The sequence below is a fragment of the Phoxinus phoxinus genome (assembly GCF_949152265.1).
Source record: "Phoxinus phoxinus genome assembly, chromosome: 18".
Taxonomy (NCBI): Eukaryota; Metazoa; Chordata; class Actinopteri; order Cypriniformes; family Leuciscidae; genus Phoxinus; species Phoxinus phoxinus.
The window spans coordinates 28,281,169-28,303,623 of NC_136893.1; the positions used below are offsets into that span (position 1 = coordinate 28,281,169).

General features: G+C 41.3%; 1 long non-coding RNA gene across 1 annotated transcript; it reads right to left on the reverse strand.

Annotated features, from left to right (window-relative positions):
* Nucleotides 1–11,173: 11,173 nt before the first annotated feature.
* Nucleotides 11,174–14,765, reverse strand: LOC306985914. The gene is made up of 3 exons (XR_013794893.1): nucleotides 14,474–14,765; nucleotides 13,025–13,119; nucleotides 11,174–11,287 (listed from the first exon to the last, which is right to left on the reverse strand). It is a non-coding gene; the product is annotated as an uncharacterized lncRNA (long non-coding RNA).
* Between the last annotated feature and the right edge of the window lie 7,690 nt (nucleotides 14,766–22,455).

Sequence of the window (22,455 nt, forward strand, 5' to 3'; positions counted from 1 at the left end):
CAAGGAGTATTTGCAAGACTTGTTAAATAAAGGTTGGGTGGCTCCCTCCAGGTCGGCATACTCATCTCCAGTAGTCTGCGTGAGAAAAAAAGACGGTAGTCTTCGGTTATGCTGCGATTACCGGGAGCTAAACCAGAAGTCAGTGCCCGATCGCCACCCAATCCCTAAGATACAAGACATGCTGGATGCACTAAGTGGAAGCACTTGGTTTACTGTCTTGGACCAGGGGAAAGCATACCACCAGGGCTTCCTGGATGAGGAGAGCCAGCCGCTATCAGCATTTATAACCCCATGGGGGCTGTACCAATGGATACGCATTCCATTTGGGCTGAGTTCGGCACCAGCCGAGTTCCAAAGAAGTATGGAAAGCTGCTTGTTAGGCCTTCGGGACACAATATGTCAACCCTACCTAGATGACAACTTGGTCCATAGCAGCAGTTTTGAAGATCATTTGGCTCATGTGCGGCTGGTGCTCCAGCGCTACAAAGGGCACGGTGTAAAGCTCACCCCGAAAAAATGTGAGCTCTTCAAACGCAAAGTGAGGTTCCTGGGGAAGATGGTGTCTGGTGAAGGTTATACGATGGACCCAGCGGAGATTGCTCCAGTGCAGGCCTTGAAGGCAAGGACACCATCCACAGTGGGTGACCTAAGGAAGATGTTAGGGTTCTTGTCTTATTACCGTTCTTATATCCCAAATTTTTCACGCATTGCCCAGCCGCTCTACCAGCTACTGACAGCAAGAGATAAGGGTTCAGGTGAATCAGGAATGACCTCGAGGAAAGGAAAACTCTTCCGGCAGGGGAGAGAAAGTAGCTTAACGTCACGAACACCCATTGAGTGGACACAAACTCACCAAGTTATACTGAGCAACCTCTTAGATCACCTTGCACAACCTCCAGTCCTGGGTTTCCCAGATTTCACTCAGCCCTTTGTGCTACACTGCGATGCATCCCAGGAAGGGTTGGGTGCGATATTGTATCAACGCCAGAATGGTAAGATGGTAGTAATGGCTTACGGGTCCAGAACGCTAAGTGCTCCAGAGAAAAGGTATCATTCTGGCAAGCTTGAATTTCTGGCGTTAAAGTGGGCTGTTTGTGAGCGTTTTCGCCATTACTTGTACTATGCACCATCTTTTGTTGTCTACACTGATAACAATCCCTTGACCTATGTACTCACCACCGCCAAACTGAATGCCACCGGGCACAGATGGGTTGCACAGCTTGCCGACTTCAACTTTTCCATAAAATACCGGCCGGGTAAACATAATGCTGATGCGGATGGTCTGTCACGCATGCCATTGGACATCGACAAGTTTATGGAGCAGTGCACAGAACTAATGCAACCAGAAGTCCTTCAAGCTTCAGTGGAAGGAGTGGTAGTTGAGTGTGACAATCCCTCACAAGGAGCAGGGTTGATTCATTTTAATGCCTTGAGTCTTGTTAAAGAGCGAGACCAAAGTGACCTGGGTCCAGCACTGTCTCCAGCCCAGATTCGAGAAGCTCAGGAGAATGACATTGTTATTGGGAAAGTCCTGAAGTTCAAGGAGAAAGATCAACGACCAAGTAGAGAGGCAGTAAAAGTGGAACATCCGGATGTGGCAATGCTGTTAAAACAATGGTTCAAACTCTGGGTGGGTGAAGATGGAGTACTGTATAGGAAGACAAGGAAAAGAGAACAGTTGCTCCTGCCCGAGTCTTACCATTCCCTGATTCTAACTGAACTCCACCAAAAGATGGGTCATTTGGGTGCGGAGAGAACCCTTTGCCTCATCAGAGAGCGCTTTTACTGGCCTAGAATGCAGAGAGATGTGGAACACTTTGTCACCAAAGTATGCGAGTGTCTGAAAAAGAAAAAGCCAGTCAGACAAAGTCGAGCACCTTTAACTCCGATCCACACCACACATCCATTCGAAATGGTCTCAATCGACTTTCTTCATCTGGAGACCTGCAAGCAAGGTTTCGAATACATTCTTGTGGTGATGGATCACTTCACTAGGTTTGCACAGGCATACGCAACCAAAGATAAATCTGCTAAGACTGTTGCAGAGAAACTTTTCAATGACTTTGCTTTGAAGTTCGGTTTTCCCTGTAAAATCCATCATGACATGGGCAAAGAATTTGACAACAAACTGATGAAGAAACTGAAAGAACTTTGTGGAATCTGCGGATCACACACCACACCCTACCATCCACAAGGCAATGGACAAGTGGAGCGATTCAATCGCACTCTATTGTCCATGCTCCGTACACTTGAGGATGAGGAAAAAGTAGACTGGAAGAATTCCTTGGCCAAAGTGGTTCATGCATACAATTGCACAAGAAGTGAAGCAACCGGTTTCTCTCCGTACTACTTGCTGTATGGAAGATCCCCTCGCTTACCGATTGACATTCTTTTCAACTTGAAGACAGATGAAGAGTATGGCACTTACCAGGACTATGTGTCTCGTTGGAAGGAACGGATGAGTGAGGCTTACCAAATTGCATCAAAGACCGCTTCAAAAGCAGCAGCCCGTGGGAAAGCGTACTATGATCAGAAGACTCAGGGGAGAGATCTTCAGCCTGGTGACCGGGTCCTCATCCGCAATCTAACTCCAAGGGGGGGGCCCGGGAAGATACGGTCATACTGGGAAGATCAGGTACATGTGGTAAAAGAAAGGAAACATGCTGAAAGTCCAGTATATGAGGTGAGACCTGAAAGAGAGAAGGGGAAAAGCCGTGTCATCCACAGAAACCTTCTCCTACCGTGTGACTTCTTGCCGCTTGAAAGGGAAAAATCGGATCGATCTAGTTCACAGAAGGCTCGAAACACGCCTAAAGGGAATAAGATTGACAGAGACAAAAAGAGACAGTGTCCAGTAAATTCTGAAAGCGAGTCGGAGGAATATGTTCTTACCGGTCGGAGGCAAGAGGAGGATCGCATGCCTCTTAACCCAAGAGCACCGCCTTTCAGGCCTCGAGATGAACCCCTTCAGAGCGAAGAGGATGTGCCCCTTCAGAGCGAAGAGGATGTGCCCCTTCAGAGCGAAGAGGATGTGCCCCTTCAGAGCGAAGAGGATGTGCCCCTTCAGAGCGAAGAGGATGTGCCCCTTCAGAGCGAAGAGGATGTGCCCCTTCAGAGCGAAGAGGATGTGCCCCTTCAGAGCGAAGAGGATTTGCCCCTTCAAAATTGTTCCGAAGGAGGGGATTTGCCCCTTAATTTAAAAAAAAATGCACTCTGCTCAAGTCATGATGGGGACATTGACAGTGACAATGCTGTAAATGACAGTGAGTCAGAGATGGGGGACATTGACAGTGACAATGCTGTAAATGACAGTGAGTCAGAGATGGACTCTCCAAAACCCCTGAGACATTATCCAAAGAGACAGAGACAGAAATCAGTGGTGTTTACTTATGATACCTTAGGTCAACCTTCTTTTGTCCAAAGGGACTGCTCGGTAGAAGTAAAGCAGGTACCTGGGCCAAGCGGTCATTTCTGGAGACCTTGGAGCATAGTTGAGAGTTGTTAAAAGACTCCAGTTGAGAAACTGTTGAATATGCTCAAGTTATTTTTGAAATGTCAGGAGACATTTAGTTTTGTGGGGGAGAGTGTGGCACTAGTGTTAAGTCATTGAATAGAAAGGTATTCTAATTTCACATTTTCGTGTTTGGGGTAATCTATTCAGACTAAATTTCTCTGCTTGTGCCTGAAGTCTGTCTTGGACTCCTGTTTGGTTACTTTAATAAGAGATCTGCAAGAAGGGTATTTATTTATGTGTATACAGCGGCGTAACTTATCCAAAACGCTAGGGGGAGCTCTCGCTGAGATCTGCTCCAGAACGTGTAAAATAGCAGTTAATGCAGAGACGAGCAGATAGCTAACACAGAATTGAGACGCTCCACTTGTGATTGACTGTGAATGTTATATCTGTCTTGCAGGTAAGATTAATTCAGTTTATTACAGGTAAAAGGGGTTCATGAACCGTAATGTTTAGTATTTTGTTTTGTTAAGTAAGTTTTGAGCACAAAAACTGTATTGTCATTACTCGTGGGTAGAGCATAATCAGAAGCAACAGTAATGAAAGCTTATAAGTGAAACGCGAGTCTGTATTGTGCACAGATATGAAAATACATTATGCACAGCAATGTTTATTTAGTTAGTGTGCGATATTGATGGCTAAAGTTAGAGTTTAAGGGACGCGAGTTCAGTAACGCACGTGGAGTTCGCGGGTGTCCGCCATTTCGTGTAAATAGTATGCCGCGGTGGCAGAGTTAATAAACTCAAACGACGTGGTTTGCTCAGTAATGGTATAAAAGAGTTGTGAAATGTGACATAAGGGAATATTAAAGTGTTATTTTGTTATTTAGAGTAAACAAGTCATGTTATTTAGAGTAAACAAGTCATGTTGGAAAAGAGAATGTAATCTGAAAAGTGTTTAATAGACAAAGGGAATGGTATGGGTCCAAATTAAGTTTAACATGGTTTATTTTTGATTTTATGGTGCAAGATAGGTGTTCAAGTGCTTAATATGTAAACTGTATTGGCAATTGAAGGATTAGTAATGATTAGTTTGTTGAACAACCGTGGTATAGAGAATGTTATGAGTAATGAGAAAATGTAATATTGAATGAGATCTGCTCGAGAACGTGTAAAATAGCAGTTAATGCAGAGACGAGCAGATAGCTAACACAGAATTGAGACGCTCCACTTGTGATTGACTGTGAATGTTATATCTGTCTTGCAGGTTTGCATACCAACATCTTCTTTAATTAAATGTGTTGCACCGGAATCGACGCCTGCTCTTTTCTATATGTGTAACACTTATAACTTAAAATCTTTTTTAACACCATACTGGTATGTTAGGACCCAACATGCTAATGTTGAATAAAGTTAACTCCACAACAACTACATAAATTAATCAACTAAACATTCAGAAACGTTTGACCTTCTTCCTGAGTCTCTCCATCTGTGTCTGACTCTGGTTTGAACATGAAAAGCTGAATACGTGATGGGTGATTTCGAAACACTGCTTCACGATGCTTATAAACCTTTACGAGTCTTTTGTTTCTTTTGTTTTTGAAGTGAGTATCAAACTGCCAAAGTCACAGGATTTCAGTAAAGGAGGCTTCGTTACGTCTTAACTGTTTTGAAACGTTTTGAAATGTCAATGGTTCACCGCTGTTGGGAACCCATGAATTATGCAGATTTAAGCTCCTCTCACACTGAGTCCGAAATTCTCGTCTGAAATCTTCACATTTTTAAAAATATATACGACCTCACGTTGTGTCAATCACATTTACACACTACCTCCAAAACTTTCGTCCATCATACAATTTTAAAGACTTTAAGACAGTTATTTTCCCCCCCAGTGATAACTAGAGGCCTCTTCGGTAACACTTTATATTACGACCCGCAAACAACTGCGTAAGTAAACCGAAATTACGGTGTACGTTTCTTTAATTATAGTGTACTTCCGTGTAGGTATAAGGGAACAATATGTTAAGTTTTGGTAATAAAGGGGTGACAAGCAGATATACAAGCAAATTATTTATAATGTAATTATTTTAAAACAGGTACCTATTCTATTAATATATTCCAGGCAAAAATTGTACGTCTGTTGTATATAAAAGTTTTTATCACATTTCTGGCAAAATATGTTCTTGTGCAATGTAGTTACAGGGTAATTTTGACATCTGTGGATTGTAAATTAAACTTATATATATAACTTATAACTTACCACGGGTAACAAATACTACTTACAATACGAAACAACACTATTTGCACAGTAATTACAGAGAAAGGTACTCTTATTAAGAAAAAAAAAAAAAAAACGTTTCAATTACACAGTATATTTCCCCTGACATTTAAGTGTCATTGCAATACAATGTGATAAGGTAAGTACTAAGTACTACATGGTACGTTCTAAATTAAAATCATAGCAGAAACTATTTTTTTTGGCTTAACGTTAAGTAGTTTAGTAAGAAAAGCCAATAAATTTAAATATAGCCATATATACATATATATATAAGTTTAATTTACAACCCACAGATGTCAAAATTACCCTGTAACTACATTGCACAAGAACATATTTTGCCAGAAATGTGATAAAAACTTTTATATACAACAGACGTACAATTTTTGCCTGGAATATATTAATAGAATAGGTACCTGTTTTAAAATAATTACATTATAAATAATTTGCTTGTATATCTGGTTGTACCCCTTTATTACCCAAAACGTAACATATTGTTCCCTTATACCTACACGGAAGTACACTATAATTACAGAAACGTACACCGTAATTTTGGTTTACTCACGAAGTTCTTTGCAGGTTGTATATCTGCTTGTTACCTCTTTATTACCCAAAACTTAATTTGTGTTCCCTTATACCTACACGGAAGTATAATTACAGAAACGTACACGGTAGCACTTTAGATTACAGCCCGGAAAGTACTGCGTAATTAAAATGAAATTACAGTGTAACTTTCGGTAATTACAGTGTACCTATAAAGTACGTACGTGTAAATATAGGGGAACAATATGTAAAGTTTTGGAATAAAGGTGCAACAACCAGGAAAAAAAACTAACTATTTAGGCAAATTATTTATACTGTAAGTATTTTAGAACTATTTTAGAATCTTACTTTTGTTTGCAGACTGCACCTTTTTGTAATAATAGTGTACAAATACATAAAGGCTTTTTTTTTTATTTACCAGTGCATTTATAAAGTAGGCTAATTTGTTTTTATTGCAAAGGTGTAGTTCTAAAATTCTAAAATACTTACAGTATAAATAATTTGTTATTTTCCTGGTTGTTACCCCTTTATTCCCAATACTTTACATATTGTTTCCCTATACTTACACGCGAGTACTTTATAGGTACACTGTAATTACTGAAAGTTACACTGTAATTTAATTTTAATTACGCAGTACTTTCCGGGCTGTAATCTAAAGCGTTACCGAAAAACTTTATAATAGTATTTTGTTGAGAAAATATTTTAGTTTGTCTAGTATATTTTTTTATTAGATCAGAAACATTATAGGCTGTCGTATGGTCATGTTACGATGTGTCCCACCAATGGGTTGTGCCCCGCTCTCCCCTACTTGTTTCAAAGTGATCAGAGAATGTCATTTCTGACATTTGTTTTGTGTTGTTTTGTTTTTTATAAATTTTAAAAAGAAAACATTGTATAACGCTTTCAGGTGTATGTTTAGCCTGTTTGAGTTTGAGTTTTTCCTGCCCATCTGTAGTAAATCTCCGGCCCCTTTCACACAGAGATTCCGGAAAATACACGGATAATGTGACCTGGGATTTGTCCCGGGATCGTTTGATTTTGTTTCATTCACACTGCCAGTGATTTTCCGGGATCTGTGAGTGCGTTCACACACATCCCGGTAAGATCCCGTAAAGACACGTGACGTCAGTATGAGACGTGTAACGTACGCGTGGAAAACATGTTCACTAAAGCATCGCGTACCGTTCCACAGAGATGGCGATTGATCTCAGCTTCAGCGCGGATAGTGAGGAGCTCCTGGTCTCGGCTTCGTTCCAGTTTGCAGATATTTTTTTTGTTCTTTCTTTGTTGATGACGAACACAAACTTTCTAGAGTCGCGCGATGGCACGTGCGTCATCACTACGACACACCCCTTACGGCATTGATCCTGGCTTTTGTTCACACAGGGCGCGTTCTGGGACTGATCCCGGCAATGTTACTAGGTCCCCAACTCGGGATCGATGCCGGCATCAATCCCGGGACGTGTTTGCGTTCACACAGAAGGCACTCTGGCAATTTTGCAGCAATTTCCCGGGATCAACGCGCTGTGTGAAAGAGGCTCATGGTTGTTAATTTAGCATGCACCCGTTCCCTGTTCTGTTTATTAGCTTTCCTTGAGTATTTAAGCTCTAAGTTCTCCAAGTTATTTCTCAGTGTTATGTCTTGAGTTAATGTGGTTGTGATTTATTTTCTGATGTTTCCAGAGCAGTTTTAATTAAAGATTGTTACAACTATTTTTTATTACTGCAACCCGTAAGTGACAAACGCTATGTTGTTAGTGTTTTTATTTCATTGTTTTATAAGTGACAAGTGTGTTTGTTGGATGACAAACTTTGCTAGTGTTATGGAAGAATGACTAGATTTGAGTCATGAATGAAGTGTTTTGGTAGTTTTGGTGTATTTTAAATGTGAATTTAACTGATGTGCTGAAACCTGGGTTGTCTAAAGGGGACCATCAAAATAAAGTGTAACTGAATGTTGGTAGGGATAAATGTGTGATTTTTGTTTTATGTTTTTATGTGACCAACTGAGAAATGGGTAGTTATTGTAAAAAAACAAAATAAAAACTGTAATACAGAAACAGGGCAACAAGCAGAAAACTGTTCAGAGACACACAAACACAGCTGGTAAATACAAAATGTACATGCTCATTTAGTTGAAAAATAAATGAATTTATCAAAATGTTTTACAATAGTTTGACCCTGTTAATTAATATTAGCAACTGCACATCCAATGGCGAAGACGCCAACATACGTCAGAGACCGCCAAATAGTGGCAGAGCCTATAAATGAGCCAGAAATTCACCATTACAGCACATTTTCTCAACTTCAGCGACAAACTCCGTCTCTGTGTCCTCCGGATACCTTTGGAGCTATCGCCGTCGAATCAAGCCTTCTCTGCTAGAACGAGCCTTTGCACAGCGGACTGCGCCCTTCTCATCTGAAGCCGCTCTCTCCTGATCAACATATATCCTTTCTATTTTACTGTTACGTATACAGTCTGAAAGAGCTGAACAAGCGTTGATACAAATGCCTCGTTCCACGTGCGCCACGGGCACTCGGAGTGTGTCTCATGCCTGGGGCCTTCCCATGCTTAAGCTCTCTGCTGGCGGCTGCTCTCTCTGTGAGGGCATGCCTGTTTCGGTGCTGCGGACACGGCTAGCTCTTGCGAAAGATGGCGACGCCGCACACCCCACTCTTCCGTTTCCCACGCTACTTCTGCCTAGGACGAAGAAGCGTCGCAGCCAGCGTCAGCCCGAGAGCATGGAGATTAGCGAGCCCACGCCGGCCACGTGCCTCGCTTTCTCCAGCTCTAACACCATCACCGGTCCTGTTTTCACAGACGAACCAGCGCCCCCTCCACCCACGTGGCGGGCCTGGTCTCGTTCGGTGCGTTGGACGGCGAACAGGACGACAGCCTCTTCATCGCAGCATTTGAGGAGGAATGGCCGGGCTCTGTCGACCCCACCCATCTTTCTCAGTCGAGTACTAACATCTCAGCTAGGACTAAATCGGATGCGGAGATGCTTAGGATCTTCACCGCGGCTGTCGCAGACCTCAGGCTCGATGGGCCTCGCCAGAGGAGCCTCCTCGAAGTCGGCTGGACGGCTGGTTTTAGACGGGGCGCCAGCAGGCCCCTCGCCACAGACCCACGCCGTTCATTCGCGAGAGCTCCGCGTTGAGTAGGCCCAAAACCACGGCTTCTCCTCAACCTAAGAAGCCGGCGAAGCAGGTCTCTCAGCTCCACCCTGCGGCTGATACCCACCGCCACTCACGGCCAGCTAAGCGTATCACCAGTACTATACTCCATATGGGACTACTGCACATGTGTCCACTCCAGCACTGGCTCAAACGTTGCGTGCCTGCACATGCATGGCAGTCTGGCAGCATGCGCATTACGGTGAATCACGGCTGTTTGCGCAACGTGATTCCCTGGCAGGCCCAGGTCGGGTATTAAGAGGCTGTGACCATGGGAGTGGCCTCCAGGAGGAAAGTGGTCTTCATGCTTTGCTATCTAGCTTATGCCTCTGTGGGCCAGGATTGCCCTATAGGCACCAGAGCCCATTCCACTAGGGGTATGGCCTCGTCATGGGCGTGGGTCCCATGGGTTTCCCATTCAGGACATTTGTGCGGCGGCCGGCTGGTCTTCGCCCTCGACTTTTGTGACATTTCATACTATATAAGTGTTGTCATGTTTTGGATGTTATGATCAGTGATGGATAAAGCAATAATGAGTGTTGGATATTAAACAGTGTGATACATGGATTTTACTTGGAAAGTAACCGACTTATAAAACGGTTAGTTCCAATCCTTGATTCTGATTGGTCAATAGCTGTGTTTTATTCACGATAAAACACGGCTATGACCGCTTCACCCAACGGCTCTATGTATCACTACACAACACCCCTAGCAACCACTCTTAGCAACGCAAACACATGTTTGATCTCATCGATATTGTTCATTGAAGCTGCTATTGTAGAGTATTGTGAGAGATCGAGTTAGCGAGTGTACCTGCTGCATTTACAGTACACTGTTAGAAATTTCTTGTAATTTTTACAGGAAATTCCTGGCTAATAGTTGCCGTGAATTTACTGTAAACAGTATACAGGACTGTTATTGTAAAATAATTACAACAAGGTACTGAATTTCCTGTAATTTCACAGGATAGAATACTGTAAATATTACAGCAAAATTTTATATTTACGGCAACTCAGTAGCCAGGAATTTCCTGTAATTTTAGAGATTTCCTGTAAATTCACTGTCACGTTTGATCTGAGAGACGAAGACACATAAAGTAGAGTGACAATATTTATTGAAAACCAGCAAGTGCAACTTCAGGAATACTTGAAGGCTCGTGATATCACACAGGATCAGCGTCCCAGGGAATACAGGTGAAGGAGTGCTCTGTGGAAGGATAGGCAGACCCAGCTGGATCTATGGATACCTCAATGGAGTGACAGAGATCCGTGAGGGTGAAACCCAGGCAGGTGTGTGAGAATCCCGGGAGAGCTACTTCAAGGGCGCTGCAGATGAGAGACAAACAAGACGTTAGGATATGGTGGAAACCAACTTTAAAGATATCTGCAATCCAGAGAACGAGTTCCTAGGACCAGTGAGTCGGGTATCGAGAGACGAGACCGGACACTGACTGAAGATTGACTGAGGCTTATGAACAGTGAGCATTAAGGTGAGTGATGAAGAACAGGTGGGTGTGATTAGAATTCCGGGGATGATGAGCGGGACCAGGTGTGCTGGGTTGAAACTGATGGAGTGGTGTTATTAATGATGGGATTCGTGACATTCACAGGACAGAATATTGTAAATATTACAATTAAATGTTGTAACTTGGATAAATGTCCTCTTTCAGACTTCTGCAAAGAAAAACAAAACACTTAGTATTTTTTTTAAATATTTTTTTATTTTCTCTTAAAACTGACGAGAAAACAAACAATCCATTACTGTACAGTACAGTAAAACTTGAATGCCTCGTTTTTCTCTGCCTTGCTGCCCGTCTGGGGATTTATGCCGCAAAAGGCTCTGAAAACAGGGGAAAAAAACACACTTATCAGGTAACATTTAAGACTTGATATGACATGGTCATAACCATGACATGAAACATTAAGGGATCTTTATGAATGAATGAGTGCTTGTGTGTGTGTGTGTGTGTGTGTGTGAGACTGAGAGTCATCGTGGGCTATATGAGTATGTGTGTGTCTGTGGCTTGGCACGATCGATGCAAGGGTCTGCGATGCGAGTGCAAGATTCAAGCAATCACTGTTCAGTAAAACCCTTCAGTAAAATCTGATCACTCAAAATGCGAAGTAGGTAATATGTTTCTGTATTAAGTGGGCCGAGGTGACTTACTGACATCCCTAACTCTAACAAAAAATGTCAATTACAGAAAAGTTATAAACATTGATTAAGATCCCTTAATATCAAGTCATTGCTTATGGAGGTATATTTGATTCAAATCAACTGAACGCCTGTGACAGTGCGATTTGTAGTTGTAGAGAATAGCCACACATGTGTATCAGTAAATTTGAAGTCACAGAGAGAAATTATTTAATGAGTTGCAAACTTGTAGACTTTTTTTTCTCTCCCACAAACACAACACAGTTACACCTTCTCAAATTCTTCATTGCAGGTGCACAAATCCTATTCTACAAATCACAAATTAAGAAACTCGTACGCTCACATTTTTAATACAATCGCTGTAGTGAATATGGTGCACAACGCATTTACACACCCGCATCAAGAAATGTGAAGTCGTGGAGAAATTTTGCACATCCACAAATCAGTATGTGAACTCATCCAATGAGAGTTGCACACTTGAAGAATATTTCTTGTATGACTTGTATATGTTTCTAGCACAAACACAAGTACATAACTACAGCTGCTTGAATCTGCTGCAACAAATCTCAAACACTGTTACAAAAGGTAAAAATAGTTTCAGTGCGAACTTGATATAAATTGTGCATCATTTAATTTCATAAAAGTATATGAGCTTTATGAAATGATGCACAATTGTATTTTAAGTTCGCGCTGAAACTATATTTACCTTTTTTGAAATAATCCATTAATAAACCTGCTGAGAAACGATCGCGTGAACTAAAATGAGCAGTTAGACATGCGCATGCTCTGGAAACTCATGAATATTAATGTAGGCTCCGCCAAGTGCCTCTACAGATGCACAACACACTTTTGAACCAAATATCATGGTGCAAAATGGAGAGCGCGCAAAACTTGTCACTTGAAAGCGAAAAACAGTGTTTGAGATTCGTTGCAGCAGATTCAAGCAGCTGTAGTTATGTACTTGTGTTTGTGCTAGAAACATACAAGAAATATTCTTCTAGTGTGCAACTCATTGGATGAGTTCACATACTGATTTGTGGATGTGCAAAATTTCTCCACGACTTCACATTTCTTGATGCGGGTGTGTGAATGCGTTTTGCACCATATTCACTGCAGCAATTGTATTAAAAATGTGAGCGTACGAGTTTCTTAATTTGTGATTTGTAGAATAGGATTTGTGAACCTGCAATGAAGAATTTGAGAAGGTGTAACTGTGTTGTGTTTGTGGGAGAGAAAAAAAAGTCTACAAGTTTGCAACTCATTAAATAATTTCTCTCTATGACTTCAAATTTACTGATACACATGTGTGGCTATTCTCTACAACTACAAATCGCACTGTCACAGGCGTTCAGTTGATTTGAATCAAATATACCTCCATAATTGCTATGATCGTTTTCATGACAGTGCCATGTTTAAACTCACCTCTGAATTCAAGTGTGCTTGCGGCTTCTGTGGGGCCCCCATCACACCATGCTCCTTCCATGGACATAATCCACGTCTGCGCCGCGCAGTATCTCCTGAAACCCATTAACAATATGATAACTAAAAGCTGCACAACACACTATTGCCACCTAACATGAATTCATTAATGTTCAAGTGGAGAAAGACTCACACACCTCCACTTGAACATTATTATCTCCTTAAACCCCCGCACCCTCCATCAACAACTCAAATAAAGACATTTTTAAACCGAAAAATTGCTCAAAAATGACGTTCGAATATTCCCTCTAAAAAACAATCAAACATATATTCGAACATTTGGTTGGGCATTTTGTCAATGCACAACACATGTTGCATTACGTCAATAACAGGACAAATTAATACAAAGAGACATAACTACTTGTATAGGTAGTTTATTTAAGTTTAAACCTATTTGACAACGTATTACCTACACTAAAACAAGCAAATCAACTAATGGCTAAGACCGCAGAGCATCTCACTCTCGCTCGCTGGCACTCTCTCTCTCTCTCGCCCTCACCGCTCTCTGTGCATAGCAGCTAACGTTAACGGTTTAAACTAACAACAACAACAATAAACAAATGTTGAATGCTGATCAAGAGTTTTGTGCAAGCAATTTAAGGGCGCGACTCTTGTCCCAAATATAGCAGGCTTCATTCAGTGATTGAAACAAATATTATTAACATTAATTTAAGTTTTACAGTATATAGAACCGACATTGAACGCTCCGAGCGAGCTGTGCTAACTTAACGTTAAACATGAAACTTTTCCTTGACGTGAAACGGTAACGTTAAATAATCAAACCAGTGGGAGCCTGCAGTGCATGAAAGTGCTGTATCTAACCTAAGTTACCTTATTCATGCAATATCCCAGGCAGCGCGCCCATTCGGAAAGCAGACAGCCGCGCCTCTGCTAAGTTACCACGGCGTGTTTTTCCACATTCGAATATTAATTTTCACCTTCGAAATTCTGTTTTTAAAACTATTCGAATTTAGAATATTCGTTGACAGCCCTAAATGACAGTCGAGCTAGCTAGCCAATCCATCCAAACAGTGAAAGAACCACGTTGACGTTACTTCAGACAGATTAAAAATAGCATTCATTTGTGATAAACAAGATAAGTTAACGCTAACGTTAGCAACTACCAGTAACGTAACGTTACATACCTGATTTCAATGGACTGATGGAGGAAGAGACGCGTTAATAACGTTAGCTAACTTATCATAAAAGCACCTATTTCTGCCCATGCCCTATTTCAGCTGTTTTCAGCCTAACGTATAACTTACAGCTGACTTTATGTTAGCTAATCAAAGCAGACAAAACCGTCACCATCCACTCAGATATGCAGAACTAATAACGTTACATCTATGATATAAAAATACATAGGGTAACAGTAACGTGAAGTTAACTTACCTTCGTCCCAGAATGTTTGCTGCTTCTTTTTTCGTCTTCTTGAATGATGGCTTAGTCCCAGAATGTTCGTTTAGAACTAACCGCCTAAAAATTCAAAATTCAGTCCGCGGTGAACCCATGATGCAACGCGGTGGCTGTAAAATCATTGTAAAACTCCGCGTGTACAGTGTAGTTACAATAAAAATACAGGACTGTCCAATAATTTCCCATGGTGCATTGCCGTTTACAGTAAAAACACAAATACAATACATTGTTGTAATATTTACTGTAGAAATTACATCAATTGCTAACAGTGTAGATATAGCATTTTCCTTCAGGTCAGTCCTATATATTCATAATAAAAAAAATCTGTTTGAATGTCAGCTGCGATATCTTGTCCTTTTAACAGCTAAGGGGTTTTCCCGTGCCCATAGTCTTCTGACAGTTGCGTCTTTCTTCTCCATGATCACAAGTTTTAGTCCTTTCCATGTAAAAGTCTTCTTACTGACTGACTCTCCTAGTGACGATTTTCCACTTCTGTAGCACCTACATACACCAAACTTTACAGTCGTATTCCTAACTATATTTTGAAGGTTTATCCAGAGGGTTTTTTAATATATCATTCTTGGACTGATTTATATGACATTTTATGCCTAAAAATAGGGCGGAAATCAATTTTTTAAGGCTATTGGCAGTATTTTCTGATTTACAGGGTAACAAAAGGAGATATTCATAATCCCCTCTAGTAATGTCTTTTCATTGAATATGTCAACAAAATGCAAAAATAATTTTGAACCTTGTTTTTTTCAATGGTCAGATGTGTCACTTCAAAAGATATGCAAATTAGCGCATATTTAATTAGATATAGCCTGATTAGGATATTTAAACGTAAAATTACAGAAACCTTGCAATACATGTATGTCTACGCCCTAGTATGGGTAGGTTTAGGATTAGTTGTGGGTGAGGGGTTAGGATTAGAAGTGCGGTTAGGATTAGGGAATCAGGTACTGACTTCAACGAGGGGCGTAATAATTTGGCAGGGAGTCAAAATTCGGCACAACATCTGTCAAATGTTCTGAGCGAAACGAACCATTATCCCCGCATGTGATTCCGCGTGTATGTCTACGCCAAAACGAACCATCATCCCCGGATGTGATTGAAAAACACGCCAAAAAGCGATTATGCGTCTTGATAGCACGCCGAACGGAATACGAATTGGCGTGTCAAACATACGCCATTTCATGTGATGTGTGTTTATGTTCAAACAGCAACATTACAAACTAACTAAAGTTAGAAAAGTGAAATCATAGTCATCCACCCCTTTAAGCGTCTCACAGCGGTTCATTTCACATATTCTAGGGACAAGTGTTGTGAATTAGCTTTAGCTAAAAACACTGTGATGCATGCATACATCAGATGACTGTTTAAGTTTATCTATGTTTTTTTGTATCTGTCCCTATCTAAATAAACTTAAATAATAATAATAATAAATTCAAAATGCTCTAAAACTGCCAATAAGAAATGCCTCAAATCAAGTCATTCTTCCATAACACTGGCAAAAGTTGTGACCCAACATACACACTTTGTTATTCATAATCATAACTGACCTAAAAACAAACACGTAGAGTTACATGATGTATGGAATAGATGGATGGATGGATATACAGTAGGCCTACTGAGAAGGTTATAGTTCTCCCTCTCTCTTCTTTTCTCGTGTGTTTTCCTTAATCCATGTTCATGCATGTGGAACAAACATTTTGTTTATAATTATTATTATTTTATTTCATTGTAAATATTCTTCTAATATTTTATATTTTAATATAATTACTGCAGAAATATGCAAAGTTTGCCATCATTCTGATTTGAATGTGCTTTTTATCAGTTTGTTAGCATTCAAAGAATGTGCTGTAAATATATAGTGTTTAGCACATGGGCGTCAGTTTGGTTTGAAATGTGCTGGGGACAGAGACGCATTCGGAAGTGCATTTTCAGAAGTGCTGGGTACAATGACGCATTATTTTTTTTTCTCTTTTAGCAGTTTTGAAAGACGACGTCATGTAGCTTACTAATGTAAGCGAAAAGGACTTATCCATCTGGCATGGCAGCTCGCTCTAACTTTAACCTAGATAAATGTTCGCTATTAGGCTATATGGATATTAGGTGCATATTCAAAGTGTGTGTGCGGAGTGTGGAGCGCGCATGCACTGCATGGCAGGCGTCGGCGCGAACACTTGCATTTTCCTATCAACAGTGGAAACAACTTTAAATACTCAATCTTTTCTGGTCATACAGAAAGGAATAATGCATCTGTCGCAAGTAGCCTACTTATTTGGGTAAACTCATAATAACAAGAAAACGTTGTGCTTTTGTAAAATAAAATAAAACAAACGGGCTATATTATCTCCATGGCGTGAACTGGAGCGCGTCTCAATAATGAACTGAGATACAGGCAGGGTATAGCCTCAAAAACATGATTAATATTTCTATATAAAGCTCGAAATGTCCACTTTTAAACTAAACAATTTGAATCGAAAGCAAATACCGGCTGATTAGGCTGTAATCCATATGAAATTTCTCTCTAAAGGCGCATCCACTACAGCGGAGATGTAGGCCTATATAGATAGGCCTATGTTTGGAGCCGACACTGATTTAGAAATATATGTTTTATTAATAAACAATAAAAATGCCTCATTATTTTTTCAGACATATTATCATTAGCCTGCTTTTGCCGGTGTTTTGCGGCAAGTTTTATGGATGTGCTTGAGCGCGGAATAGCCTAGGCTATATTCCTGAGAAGGGTATTCCTGCACAACGGGAGTGGCTGCAGTTTCAGGACCCCAGTTCTAGGACCGCAGTTCCAGGAACCTAGTTTAATGTGACAGCGCCACCTACAGAACTGGATCACCAAAAACACAAATTTAACCCCTTTCGCAGCAAAGATCACATTGTTGATCACTACAGATTGTTGTTCAACATTTATTACTCGTTAAAACATCACACTCTTAATTAATTTATCTGGACAAACTGAGCATCATTAGAAAGATTTAAGACTCGATAGTGTTTATGATAAAACTCAAACAGCGAACACAGAGAGATCTGGGTCTCCTCTTCCTGATTTGCGTCAGTAATGTACGCAAGTCTCATTCGCTGTACAGCTGTCAATCATCTCACGTGGTTCAACGTGACAGTAGGCTAAGCTTGCCCTTGTGCATGACGCGGTCCTGTTATCCGTGATAACAAAGCTAAGACACATCTCTTCACCCGAAACAAGAAGCTAATAAATGCACGATTTCGAGTATATGTGGTTTGTGTGTGATTTTGGGTATTTTCATAAGAATGTTTACAGTATTGCCAAGCAAGGTGTAGCCATTAGCTGCATATACATTGCTTTATTATACCATATTTCAACATCTTTTTTTGACTTAAAACCAGTTTAAACCGCGACCGGAATATGGTACAAATACTCGATGGTGGTTTAAAGTGAGCTTTAAGTAAAAGTTTAATATTAATCTTTTAAATTGTGTCGTGTAGCTTGATGCTACTTGCTATAACTTTAATCCACCTGCTGCAGGAGCTTTTCTATTCCATAATTTGTTAAATATATATTTTTTTCTAATGAGACTTAGGATCAAGGTGGATCTTGATACTATGTACTAAACTAAACCACCTGGATCCCATCCTAGAACTGCGGTCCTGAAACAGCAGCCGCCGCTATATCATCCAGTTCGGTAGGTGGCGCTGTCACAAAAAAAACTAGGGTCCTAAAACTGCGGTCCTAAAACTGGGGTCCTGAAACTGCAGCCTCCGGTTGTGCAGGAACATACTACTGATATTCCTCCATGCACTCAGTAGCCTATTTAAGCAGAAATTAATATAAACGTGAGAAAAAATAAAACGAGCTCCACAGAACATAAAATATTCATTTTATTTTATTTTTCGTGTTCGCATTTATGAGGAAAAAACGATGTTAGACGTGACAGTTCTCGGTCATGGACGCGACCGCTCTGAAATCGGCACTAAAAGATGATTTAAAACATTCACAGACCTCAATCAGAAAGCTCAAAGCCTTTCTTTAAAGTGAATTTCGTTTTGTATTAATTGTATCTTAATTTTGATCAATGTTTCATCAACCAATTGCCTGGATTTAATAAATAAGCAAATAATAGATAGGCCTATCTATCACGACGACGTACGGAGGCGCCGGCGCATGAAGTGGAGCTCGTCTCATAAATGAACCGAAACTCAGCACAGCCTATGCCTCACAGACCTGAGAAATATATATATTATCTACAGAACAATTTAAATAAAGGTAATTCTAAAACATTATACAGTTTTAGACTAGGCTATATATAGGCGACCAGGTTGATTGGGAGGGACACTTTTTCCAATTAATCTCAATAGCAAAAAGTGTCCAAATCACACTGAATTCACCCTATAAATCAATATCACAAAATATCAAAAACATAAAATTGATCTTTAGTTTTAACATTTTATTCAAAATTAACAAATGATTATGGAATTCAGACATAAAAAGCTTAAAGTCTACAAATGATGGCTGAATGCAAAACTTACTAACATACATTACCTGAACATGTAAACTGTCCGATATAATTTCCAGAAGGTTGGCGTGCTCCTCAAGACGACTACGAAATTGAAAGTCATTGAAGTTTCTGCTTTGTACAGCTCTTTCCGTAGCCTCTATTATATGTGCAGTTCTTCAAAGTATCGACGCACAACACTACTCTTTACTAACAGTATTAAATAGCTATAATAAACATAAGAAATGCATGCATTTCATCTTGTCTTTCTTCTTCTTTGTCTTCTGTAGGGAAAAACTCCTAAACTTCAGGAGAGAACCAATTTTTTGTAAGGAAGATGGGGTTTCTTTATTGTACATTTATTTGCATGTATGGTTTGCGCTGCGCTGTTTGATCAGTGCAGCGCTGGTGAGGATTGTTCGCGCCGCGCTGCCCATTGGTTGTCGCTAGGAAACACGTCCGCGCGGCTCGGACCATTGAACCGCACAGATGACATGTCAGCGCGGCGCGAGCTCTGTAAACCCCCGCTGTCTCGTCCCACTTTTGGTTTGTTTGGCTTCCCATACAGTAGCGGTCGATAGGGCGTCTATCTATATGATGTCTATGTCTCAACCAACTGACAGACAGAACTCCACCGCGCCCGCGCCACATGCATATCGCGCTGTGTGAACGCATTCATGTGATTGGCTTATGAGTAAACAAACCCCCACGCGGGGTGCGTTCTTGTGATTGGCTAAACCAAGGGAGATATCTGATTGGTTGCTGATCATTCCCTGTTTAAAAAAAGGCATTTGTGTGTCGAGCCAAGTCAAGGGAGTCTCAAAATTCACACACAAATGCAGTGAAGTTCACAGACCGCAAGCAGTTTGTAAATCAATATATATTTGTGTGTGCATCAGAAATACACGTCTGAATCTTGCCCTGTGCATTTCTGAATCTTGAGTGCATTTGTAAATTTTGTTTGTATTTCTGAATTGTGTGTGTATTTATGAATTTTGTGTGAATTTGTGAATTTTGTATGCATTTGTGAATCTTCTGTGCTTTTTAAATTTTGTGTGTGCATTTGTGAATTTTGTGCGCATTTGTGTATCCTGTGTGTGTATTTATGAATCATGTGTGTGCATGTATGAATCCTGTGTGTGCATATGTGAATGTAGTGTGTGCATTTATCTTTATTGAGACTCTTTTAGCTCCATAAGAAAACACTTGTTTATTAATAAAAATGTCTCCTTGCTATATTTGACATATTCAGATGACTTTTGCCAGTTCTTTGTGACAGCTTTTAGGTGCTTTATAGCCTACATGAACGGGTCACCACTGCATCAGCACCGAATTTTTTTTTTTTTATCCCCCAAAAAATCGTGATACGAACTGAATCGTGGGTCAAAAATCGTGATACGAACTGAATCGTGGGTCAAAAATCGTGATACGAACTGAATCGTGGGTCAAACATTGTGATACGAATCGAATCTGGGGTTTGGTGTAACTTACAGCCCTAGTAGCAACCCTAAAAAGTGGTGGGTACAAAATTACTCATGACGAAATCTGGTGGGTATGTCCCCACCGTCCCCACCGAAATCGACGCCTATGGTTTTGCAGATGAAGTTTGAATGACAAAAGTGTTCTCTCTTCTTTCCTCGTGTTTTCCTTCATCCATGTTCATGCATGTATCATTCTGAAGCAATCCTGTTTTACTAAAAGATGACTGACAAAAACAAAAATACTAAGAGAAACTACCTGGGGGCTGTTCCATAAAACAAGATTAGAATACAAGCCAGACTTATTTTGGTTAGTCAGACTTATTGTCGGTTGATTCTGTTTCATAAAGCAAACTTAAAATAGTTCAAACTCAGTTACCCTGGCAACTTATGCTGGGAAACGTCTCAGGTTACAACTGTAACCTATGTTCCCTGAGAACAGGGAACGAGACAATACGTCATCGACGCTTTGGGGAACGCCTCAGGCGTGACAGGTGTCTGAAATCAAATATCAACTCACAGCAATCATGCTGACCGGCGACAGCCCGTGCATCATCAGCTTGAATGATGAGCGCGCAACCTGGATGTATAAAAAGGGCGCCTTGAAACCGTAACAACATCCTATCGTCTTCAGGGACTGTTGCAGGCAGGCCCCGAGGCATGGCAGGGAGACGTATTGTCTCGTTCCCTGTTCTCAGGGAACATAGGTTACAGTTGTAACCTGAGACGTTCCCTTTCGAAGGGAACTCAACAATACGTCATCGACGCTTTGGGGAACGAAATACCCACTCCGCCATGCTGAGGGGAGTGCATGCCCAAAGGCAGTGACAACTGTCAAAACCAAAAAGTTCAGAGAACACTGGGACCACTCACCCTTAGGTCATATCGGGCTGTCAGTGACAGCACTCCCTACCGGTCATAGCCCAAGCTAATGAACCAAGAACTGCCAACACATAGTTAATGTGGGGTAAATCTGGGCCAGCTCAAAGGCTTAAGACCACAACTTCCAAAAAGACGGGGTCAATTCTAGGGAGTGTGGCTAGGGGACCCAAGGGACTCCCAGCCAGTCACTATTCAGGAGAGCATGCCTCCTGAAATGCCTCCAGGCTGACCTGGTGATCTAAACTAAGACACACAGTATGGCCATTGCCTGTCTGTCCGAGACAGAACCTCTGGAAGTTGCCTTGGATAAGGCATCCAAAAACCGAAGGCCTGCGAAGCTGGCAGAAACCATTCAGACGGACCACAGAGACGGGATCTCATGGAGAGTGTGACTATATTTCGAAATGACGAACGTTGTCCACTCGATCCACGGGTCTACCCAGTGCTCGCTCCGAACACTGGGGACGTAAGAGAGGGTTCAAACCAGGAAGGTATACTGAGGCCTAAGACCTGATGATCTCCTCATGTGGGGAGCTCCAGAATGTGAGAGCTCATATCGGGAAGGCCGGTGAGGCCTGAAACCTGGCGACCACAGATTCCTGTGGGAGCGCATACTCATGGAGCTACCTACAGAAAGGCCTAATGAGGCCTGTAACCACAGAATGTGGGAGATAGCTTGAAAGTGAGGCGCCTGTCATAATACAATGTGACAGAAGACGCATCTAGAGTGAGACCCAAGGTGGAGAACCGGAGTCTGAGTCATGTAAGAAAGGGAATGAAGCGGGCAGCGCATAACCCTAAAATATGGATTTTTAGAAAGTACACGAAACGAAAGTGCGTGTGCTTAGCCATTCCGAATCCAGGGAGGCCTGGTGAGGCCTCTAACCTGGCAACCACAGTATGTGGGAGCTCATACTCAGGAAGGCCTGTGAGGCCTAAAACCTGGCGACCACAGAAAGTGGGAGCTCATATTCAGGAAGGCCGGAGAGGCCTGTAACCTAACAGTCACACAATGTGGGGCTACCTTCAGAAAGGCCTAATGAGGCCTGTAACCACAGAACGTGGGAGATAGCTTTGAAAATGAGGCGCCTGTCATAATACATTG